Source organism: Melospiza georgiana, chromosome Z (genome assembly GCF_028018845.1).
Source record: "Melospiza georgiana isolate bMelGeo1 chromosome Z, bMelGeo1.pri, whole genome shotgun sequence".
Lineage (NCBI taxonomy): Eukaryota > Metazoa > Chordata > Aves > Passeriformes > Passerellidae > Melospiza > Melospiza georgiana.
The window spans coordinates 20,693,543-20,704,057 of NC_080465.1; the positions used below are offsets into that span (position 1 = coordinate 20,693,543).

At 36.9% G+C, this 10,515-nt stretch overlaps 1 protein-coding gene across 3 annotated transcripts in view; it reads right to left on the minus strand.

The window, feature by feature from the left end:
• The window catches only part of PCGF3 (polycomb group ring finger 3), a 46,514-nt gene extending 36,339 nt beyond the window's left edge, over nucleotides 1–10,175 (minus strand). Inside the window, exon 1 of one of the 3 annotated variants that reach the window (XM_058043735.1) lies at nucleotides 10,088–10,175. The gene's annotated coding sequence lies outside the window, so the exon portion shown is untranslated. The remainder of the gene's footprint in view (nucleotides 1–10,087) is intronic. The other 2 variants (XM_058043732.1, XM_058043731.1) reach the window with 2 other exon arrangements.
• Between the last annotated feature and the right edge of the window lie 340 nt (nucleotides 10,176–10,515).

Genomic DNA, 10,515 nt, shown 5'->3' on the forward strand with positions numbered 1-10,515 from the left:
CCACTTCCTTCAAAACTCTTAGGTGCTTTCCAGACCCTTCTTCCAATTAAAACATGCTTAATTGTTTAGACCATGAGATGCTCACGACAAGGTCTTGACACAGTCCTAAGAACCAAGTAACAAATACAAGGACAGAGAAAAATATTTGTGCAACAACAGATAAAATTCTCTGCAAGATAGCTTGAATAAAAACATCTGTCTGGCAAGATTTTATCGAACTAAACATTTTCCAACTTCTGACAAAAAACCACAGATTTAATTACATTCAAATTGCTCTTTACATTCTGCTATTTCCTTTTTAGTGCTGGGGTCATTTCCAATCAACATCCATTTACAAGCATGGATAAAACTGGGAAGCAGTCTTAGAGTGCCAAAGTTCCCAAAGTTTTAAAATATTATAAAAGCAAAGCATTACTGCAGAAGTGATTTTCTGTAATGAACACCATTATGACCTTCTCTAAATAAAATCTGGCTCATTATCAGAAATCAAAACCATTGCTAAAGGCCTCCTGGCTTTTGAAGAAAAGACCACTCTTTACTCTTGAGTGCTATCCCAGATCAAGTCTTGACAAAATGTTATGGAGACATTTGTAGAAGACATATTCCAGCATATTACATGCTGATAATTTAGAGATGTAAACTACAAGTCATTAAAAAAGCACTTTGTTTCACACAGACCAAGAGATCCTTGACTTCCAGTAATTAAAACTGAGATCAAAAACAGTCCTGAATATCATGAAGAAAAAAATTTTCAGCAAGATTTTACTACCTGATTTCAAATCACTTTTTGAATGTTTAATATCCATGCACTTCAGAGAAGTAATTTAAGGTCTTAACCACAGCTGAAACAGACTGTTACATTCATTATGAAGACCTCTGCAGAACAGATGGACAACTCAAAATAACAAATTACTTTCAGCTGTCATTTGAATCTGATGGTGTACATTTGAACTGATTGCTCTGACTCCATCCAGACAAGAAAACCAGGGCTTGAAAGGTTTACCCCTTAGAAACAAGAAGCCTCATGGATCTGTGCCATCAGCTCCTCAAAATCTTTAAGGTTTGGTGATCTTTGCCTTCCTCTACTTACACATGTATGTTTTAACTTCCACTGTTGAAAAATCCTAATTATACAATAAAAATGTCTAGTTATATAAGAAATTAAATGTATTACCCCAGAAATCAACCACTTATTAACAAAGACAAGAAAAATGTGTATCCCTGGTAAGTAACTAACTGTATGATAAAGTGAGCACTAGGATTTTTTTTATCTTTCATCACAGATCTCTATCAGAAACAACAATTTTCTCTACCAATTATTTCTGAAATAGAGAGGAAGAATCTTCATGTACTTGTCCTAAGACAACTCCTCTTGCTATCTATTAAAAGGTCCTTAAAAATTCTGGTTTTCAGTCACCTGACTCCACTTATTGGTCCAGGTACACTGGCAGACCAATAAGAGATGTTAAAACAGAAATACGTAGTGACAGGCCAGAAGCTACCAGCTGGTAAGAAGCAGGAGGGTACTACAATTTAACTGAAGACACATTTTACCAACAATTACTTTTTCACATTCCCATGTAGATTAAGCCCAGATAGTAGCACTTGATGGTTAAATAATCCAAAGATTTGAAAGGCCCTGAGAAACTACATATCCTTTGGTTTAAAAAATTAAGTGACTAAGGCTTTCAACTTCATTGGTCTGCCAAATAATTTCATCTGTGCTGCTACAACAGATAACAAAAAAACATTGCTAGAATTGCTCCACAACCTGCAAGTGGTTAGCAGGTATTCTGGAGTCTTTGTGGATTGAAATGTACAGACAGTAAATTACATAAAATTAGCTATCCATCTACCATATAATTCAAATAATAAAGAAGCCTTGCAAAATTGTTCTTTTGTTCCTGAAAGCCTGGGAGGACTCTAAGATGCACTCTGTTCATATGCTTCTCCCATTATTCTGACATTCTGCTCTTTCTGATATAAACTGCAGCAATGATACAACAAACTTAAAGTCTCCTTTGAACTCTTGCTGCAGCAGCTTTCTTACTCCAGACACAATCCTCGTATCTGGCAATGAGAAACAAACAAATTGTTTACATTATTTACTTTATATTAAATATTACAGCAGGAGTTTAAGCAATAGAGCACAAAAGCTATTTTTCTTTCCATCTACAGCTGTTCGGTCCTCCATTTTTTTTAGCATTTAATTCCCTCAATTCTTCACTAGAAGTCTTAAAACTCTGGTTTTTGAAAACATTTTCCATCTTTTTTCCTCTCTCAAATGTAATTGTTAAAATGCTTAGTGTATTAAGTGGAGGAAGAAAGAGGAACAAGGAAAACATTGGCATGATGGTATTTGTCTTCTCAAGAGACAGTTAAAAGTGATGGGGCCCTGTTCCTGGAGACGGCTGAACAACTGCCCATGGGTAGTAGCGAATGTATTTTCTTGTTTCTTCTGCTTCTGCATACAGCTTTTGCTTTCCCTGTTAAACTGTCATTACCTAAATCCATGAGTTTTTCTAGAGTACACCCTTAAACCATCACAAAGGCTTCAAGATAACGACAGATTCTATTGGGATGTATTAGACTGAACAGCTGTTAGTACTGTTCAGCTGATAAACAGCAGCCTCCCGTGCTTGCCTGGGGGCTTGCTTTCCTGACATGTATTAAGAGCCTAGTGCTTGCTAGTGCTTGCTTTTTGCTTTCACTGCTTTCTGTACTGCTGCACTGCTTCTCACCTTCCTGAGTTATGCCTTGGAACACCTTGGTAACACCACATTGATGTACCTGGACTGGCAGATGGCCAGCATAGTGCCACTGTGCTGACAGGTTCAACTTTGGTCTGAAGATGAGCTGAAGAGACTGGGATGTGTTCTCAATGGTGGAGGAGTGATACATGCAGCCCACACAGAATCCCCTGCTAGAGCAGGCAGATGACTTAACAAGTAAGAAAGAAACCCATGCTGAAGCAGGTTTGTTGGCAGGACCTGTGTCTCCACAGGGGGCCCTCACTGGATCAGTTTATGGACAACTGCAACCCATGGCAAGGACACATGCTGGACAACGTTACCCATTAGTGGGGCCACACACTGGAGTAGGGGAGGCAGAGAGTGCCTTGCAGCCTGTGCTGAAGACCATGGTAAGGCAGGCTGTGTCCCTGCTGCCCCAGGAAGGCCTACAATGTGGACTCCGCTAACAGTGGATCCTTAACAGGAAATCCCTTGCAGCAGGGCTGGGGACAAGAAGAGGATTTCTCTGCAATATTACACCTATAAACCCAAAAGGATCAGGTGTGAAGATTATAATGGATGTATCATTAAATTGTTACAATCCATTATCTGAATTGCATGTTACAGAAGTAAATATAACAAGAACTACTCAAACCAATGGAGGAGAAGCCTTCCAGAAGTCCAAGCACAGCAGTGACACAATCTGAGTTGGCTTTGGTCCCCAGTAATTGGACTAAATTAATTGCATGCAACACACCTCCTCTCCTGTCCTCAGTGACTACCACAACAGATGGAGCCCAAAGTCATGGACTACACAAAATCAAAGGATATATTATGGACATTTTGCAGGGGTGGTCCACAGACTATTGGAATGACATCCGGGTGTTTTATCAAAGAGAGGGAAGGGGGAAGGAGAATGGTGGTTAATGAGCTTGTACGGAATAGTGTGGGACCTGAGCATGATGTAAACAACATGGAATAAGGGGTGGAATCTGCTGGTTTTGAATAGGGCAGAGCTAATTCTCTTTAGAGTGGCTAGTATGGGGCCATGTCTTGGATATGCGCTGAACAGTGCTGATAATACAGGCATCTACTTGGCTGCTGGCTGGAGTTAAACCACAAGAGGTTTTTATGAGTTATTTACAAAGACTGGAAGATTTCTCCTTGTTAAATATATGCTAGAATACACTATTAAAAGCTTCCCATTTTTAACAAGGAGACCTACAAATAATTTCAATGATACAATAATCCATTAACAGCTGGGATAAAGCCACACTTGTCAGTCACTGCAAGCAAAATAATACACCAGGAAAAAATCATCACTTATTATTGAGATTGCATGTGTCATGAAGAAGCATCCACTCCTTCTATTCTAGCAGACCCCTCTTCAGTGTCAACCCCACAGGCCTCGTACTGCACATATGTTTTTCATGGTTAAGTCTTTTTCAGGTACCACTCATGGCATGTGATGAACTTCCCTTGAAAGACAGCAGATAGCCAGCAGTGAAGGTCCAAAGCCATTTCCATCAGCCTGAAACTGAGCAGCAGAACTGTCCAAAAAATGTGAGACACTATTCCTCAGCTGCACAAAAACCCCTTAGGCCCATCTGTCCTCCACAGAATCAAGGGCAATGAATAAGCACTTGTCACCCCTACAAAGGCAGGGAGAAAACAGTAACCTGGGCAAATCAAACTTAGCAGAACTCTCCTTTTCTCCCTTTGTACCAATGCAAACTGAACTCAAGTAACAGCCCTCAATATAAACAGACTAAAAGGAAGGTTGCCAAAACAGAGTGACAAAAACATGTAGGCTTATAGCAGAAGAAGGAGTATCTAAGAGGAATTAGGAAAGAAATGGGCACATTGACCGGTAATAAAAAGGAAAGTGAAAAACAACAGTTTCAACAAGGAGGACTAAGACAGGGCATAAAAATCTCTAGACTCATCCAATAAGCACGAAACCACCCTTCCAATACAGTAAAACTCTAGCTTTTAAGATCTGAGCTTATTTTGAACATACCACTTTTACCATATTAAATCAAAATAGGAACATAAAGAGCAGCTCTAAACTACTAACCCAGCTGTCCTAAGAGCGTTTTTTTAACCTTTATTTACAATTTTTCAGCAATTAGGTGCTGTATCCATTCAGACAGCACATAGTATGTTCTACCAAAACACAAAAGACATTCATAACTAGATTTCATCAGCCATGTCTCTCACATTTCATGTATTCTGAATTTTTCTAACTATGTTTGTACTCAGGATTGGTCCCATTATGTGAAGGAAAGATTCCGCTCATGCTTGTGGCAGGTTTAAAGAAATAATTACAGAGACATGAGCCAGGCATCTCTGAAATTTCTTTACATTGCTATGTGTGCTCATGTAAAACAACTACTACACTTCCAAGTTGGAATGATTTCAGCAATAAGAATTACTCCACTTCCCATTTCAAAATATTCTCAGCAGGACAACAACATTTGAAAACTTACACTTGTAGAAAGAATGATACCTTTAAAGCACTCACATTCTATTTTCATTTCTTCTTTCATTTCAGCATTAGATCTGATGTTTTGCATGCATGTAGGAACAAAGGGAAGAAGTAAAATGTCTAGCATTATGAAAACATGCATTATCTTCCACAATGAAATGATACTTCACAGAAAAAAATATCTACAGTTATCAAAACTTTTTCTGTTTTGCTGGGTATTGGTTTGAGGTTTTTTGATGGTTTTTTTTCAGTTTGTTGAGTGGTTTGTGGATTTGGGGTTTGTTTTTATATTTCACTGTAGACACTGCAGAAAGAAAATACTTCCCAAGTTTTACTGTAACAATTTTTTTTCATTGCATAACCGAATAATGTGTCACAGTTCAAGAAAACCTGATAGTAAATACAGAATATCAATCATTCCAAACATTGCATCAAGTCATTAACAGGTACTTCCTCAAACTCTGACCAAAAAGCAGAGTGACACGATTACACCATCACTATTTTGTCCATCAGTGTCAATGAAGAACATTGCCCACAGTGAACCATAACACCATTAGAGACTTCAGCACTTACATCTGAATTCTTTGCAGTGACCTAATCACTGCCATGATGTGACATTAGCTGGTTTACTTAAAATTGAGAAAATTTGCTTGGCAGTATGTAGGAGCTGAAAGGTCTAAATTACTAAGGCAACGAAATCTCACCCAAGGCTCGTTTCACTTGTGCAAGAGCCCAGACACATTCACTTCTGCAGTTTTAGAAACTGCTGATTGGAACTGCCCACTCCCCTTGCTGGAGATGACCACCTGAAAGCAAAACCTTCTTATTGATCAGGTGCTTATTTTAACAGATACTACCACAAATTAATGATGAAGGCAACTTTACGGCAATACAGGCTTCATATAGCAAAAGAGCAAGGAGAAACTTCAGGGAAAAAGGCAGGTGAAAGAAGAGATACATCCACCAACCTGCCTGACATTAACTCTCAAGTGCTGTTTTAACAGCATACATTATTAAGATCTGCCAAAATGATAGTCTGTACTTCCTTCCCCTCGTTCATTAAGAGTTGTAGTTTAATCAGGAAAGAGTAGCCAAGGAAACACTTGCTAAATTGCCAAATACCAGCTGGTTAACTGAATCCCAGAGAAGGTAAGCAGTTAGTTACCAGTTTCTCTTAAAAGCACCTCAGTACCTGCTGCAACATTAATAAAAGATCCACATAATCCAGGTAGTACAAGTTTCCCTTTCCAGTCTTGTCTTTTGTCATTTGGCCAGACAGAAGGCTGTCTCTCTGGAGTCATAAATATAGAAAATAATACTTGAGCAGTGCAAAAGTTAGGTTGTTCTTCCTTATCCAGTCCTGGTAATGGTACTCTACAGTTTCTGGAATAGTTCAGTTTTAATCCAAAAAAGAGCTGAAGACATGTTCTGCATTTAGATCTTTGCACAAAACTCTCAGAATCCCTTATAACAAGACAATGATGTCAACTTTTATAGGTAATGGGAAATTGTTAGTGAAAATAAAGATGTCCAAAAAGAAACTGAATAACCAGTTACCTCTTGCCAATTTCAAGTAAAAAAAGACAGCACTAACAGACATGTGAAATGAAGTAAAAACACCTATGTGGAAAACTAGTATGAAAGCAGACAAATAATGACTAAAATAATTACTAAAATGGAAATGGTTTTTTTTGCTGTGAAGCGTCATGACAGCATTTCAGATGGTCATAATGATTTTCTGATATATGAAAACTTTTATAATCCACAGTTTAATATCAGAAAGCAGCAAAATACAAAGAAAGCACTGGCAAGTCATTGATGAGCTACAGCTTTTTATAATTATCTTTTGCTTAGTCTGTATAAAAAAGGTATCCATCATTAGAAACATCACTGAACTTACAGAATTGACAATTACCATCCAAACAGATAGTCATTACCACCCAAAACTTTTCAGCTGCCCATTGATACAAGTTGTTGAAAAACTATAGAAATAAACTATTCTCTGAAAAGGCTCAGCGTAAACAGACCCTGACAGTCCATGCAAGGAATAAGTAAATAAATAAACATCATCTCTGCTACTTATCTTAATAATTGCATTCTAGATATACTTTTGAACTACCCTCAGGAATTTCTTAAAGCCAAATCTCTTTCATACACCCCTAAATTTCAAATACTAGATGGATGTATGACATGCAGTAAAAAGAAAATAAAATCTTCCACTGCAAGTTATTAACTACTGCAGCCTACTAGTAGTATCTGTAGGCTTGAATTTAGTCCTCTGCAATTCATGAAGACCTGCTTTTGGTGACTGAACTATGCCATAAGAGACAACCAAATTAACTTACTAATTTTATTAAAAATGTAATAGTTTTTTAATAGATGACACCCACACTGACACTTGTCTCCCTCCATTCTTCAGAACACAACATTCATCACAACCAGCATGCACCAGTAAAAGTTTGGCCGACAAGCTCAGAAAGGACCGTGCCTCCAGCGATCTTCACAAAGCAAATGCTGGGCATCTCAAAGACTTTCTTTTCTCAGGATTTACCATGTATAGGTCTCTTCATACTAGAAAGATGTAATTTCAGAGGAAAAAATTTTAAAAATCATTCCTTTGGTTTTGGATTAAAGTCAGGAGAAGAGAGCTGAATTTGGAGTTTTTTTTCCATTTGAATGCTAAAATTGTCAAACTCTGCAGATGGCGATAATGGATGAGTAAGTTGAAAAAAGGTTACTTATGGGAAACCATAAATGGCTAAGGAATCTGGGGGAGAAGCAAAAGCAGCTCATTTTTCCCTTCTCTTCACTCTTACAGTGAATATATGTATGGTATTATCAGGCCTAATAACAGAAGAGGACTCGAGAAACTTTTTGCTTTTACTTATACCCTGGATTTCCCATACTAAAGATTAAGGGAAAAAAAAAAACCCTTAAGACACTTTCCAAACATCTCCAGAAATTCAATTCATTGGCAACTGATGCTTGTGACTGGAGAACAAATGCTCTGACAGAGCACTGGCTGTGGAAATGTACATCAAGTTCCACTATGAAAGTAATTTGACCCACTTGGTGGAGTGATGGAGAGTGGAACTGAAGAATGGGGACAGGATGTACTTTCTCTTCCCTAAGGGAAGCAGCAAAAGAAGACCATAATCGATTTATGTATTTGATCACAGAATAGCTTATATAAATAATTACTCCTACAATTATTTTCAACCCACAGCATTGATAAATTCAGCAAATTAGAAAAAAAAGGCCAGGGTAAAATACATCTTTGTCAAAAACAAAAAAAGAAAAAAACAAAATCAATGGGAAACAAAACAAAATATTATCCTCCCTGTATCTGCAAAACTTTGTCCAAATTCAAGCCATTTTTAGCGATAAAATCTTAACCACACAACTCAAGAGCTATTGTTGTCTGGATAAAATAACTTTACATAATTTGAATAACTGCTACAGATTAGAGAAAACATATTTAGATAAACAATTTCCAGTGTTACATAACATACATACATAACAATATCTATGGTTATCCCTAAAATGTTACATTAAAAGTTACTGCAACTGAAACAGTACTTTTTACACCTATGTATTTCTAAGACAGTAAAATGAAACCTTGAAGTGCCAAGATTCACTTAATACCATATAGATCAGTTCTGGTGACTTTTTAAAACACTTGAAAGAATCTCACAAGCAAGAAAGTGAAGAGAAGAAAACTGCTCCACCGGGAGTGGTGTGGTGCCATTTACAACACTAGGCTACTTTTCCTATGGCCAATGGTCAAAAAATGACAAATGAAGTATTTTACCAATATGAATACAAGTCTTCTTAAATTGTCGCAGAATAGCTTGATCTTGGGAGGGATTTCTACTTCATTCTAGCCAATCTAGACAGAGAAGTACAAGACTAGAAACAGAAAATTAATAAACTGATATGAAAATAAATTACTTACTCTGGTACTACCAAGTCTAACACTACTATTAACAAGAATACATGATATGAAAAAGCAGTAATTTCAGTCACAGAAAAGGCCTATGTGGATTTTTCAAAGGAAAATAGAAAAATACTGTCTATCTGAAATTTATCTGAGAACAAGCATAAATCAGAGAACTTTATTTTACCAATATTCAAAGTAAATATCTGTGAAGTAATCATCGTCTTATGGCACCTCAAGAAAAAAAGCATGATCTTAAAGCATAAATTGATTTAAGATGGAAGTCTACTTTGCAATTAGTTTAAGGCAAGTGCTACAGGAAAACATAGTTTAATTACTTACTTCATTTAACAAATTAAATAAATCCATGCAAATGTTACTAAAAAAGGTAAACTTTTTTCTCTAAGGCCACGGATTTCACACAAGAGTGTAATTTTTACTACACTTTCCGCACCATGGAACTTTTCCACGAGTGTAGTCTTTTGCACGTGGTAAGAACAATTTGCACATAGGGGTAAGACATTTTAAGCGAGCATTTAACAAGTTATGCTTGCTTTTTCCTAAAAAAGGTTTGGTAAAGCTTCAAAAACAGACAGTAAACAGCCCCTGTACTTAGGGGCTCCCCTGAGTACAGACAGAAGCAATCAGACAAACACAGTACACTGGTGTGGGGTTCAGACCTCAGAGGAAAGGACTAACTCCAAGATGGAAAGAAAATCTTTCCAAGCATTAGGAAGATGGGTTTGAATACAGTGTGTTAGCACTTTCTTAAAGTGATGAAATACCATTAGAAGTATCTTTAATAGATATAGATTTAACAGAAGTTACATTCTAAAATGTAAATACTTGGATGTAGGAACAGGGGTGTATATACACTTTTATCAGCACGCATGATTAGGTACTTACAAAGCACATAAAAAATTTCCTTACCTCTTCCTATTTTGAATCCTGATATCAATATCTGAGTCCTTGTGTCCAGAAATTAATTTATATATTAGGGGGAAAAAAGTAAATAAAAGAAAATCCAGTTATTATCACAACAAAAAGGTAGGAAATACAATCATTTGAAATGCAGGAGTTAGGATCCCAGACCACCTTGATGTTAGTGCCAAGACAAAGCTTAAGCTTCTAAATGTCTCCATGTTCCAACAAATTTTGGGAAAAGTCACTCTGAAGGAACAAAAGATGGTACTTTGTATGGATAAGATGTTGAAAAAACAAAACAAAACAAAACAAACAAACAAAAAAATCCTGTTCCTCAGATCTCTTCTACTGATTGCCATTGCACAGCAAAACAAATAATTTTTTATTGTAAAAACATTTGTCTAGGCAGTTAAAATAAATTTGGCAATGTCCTT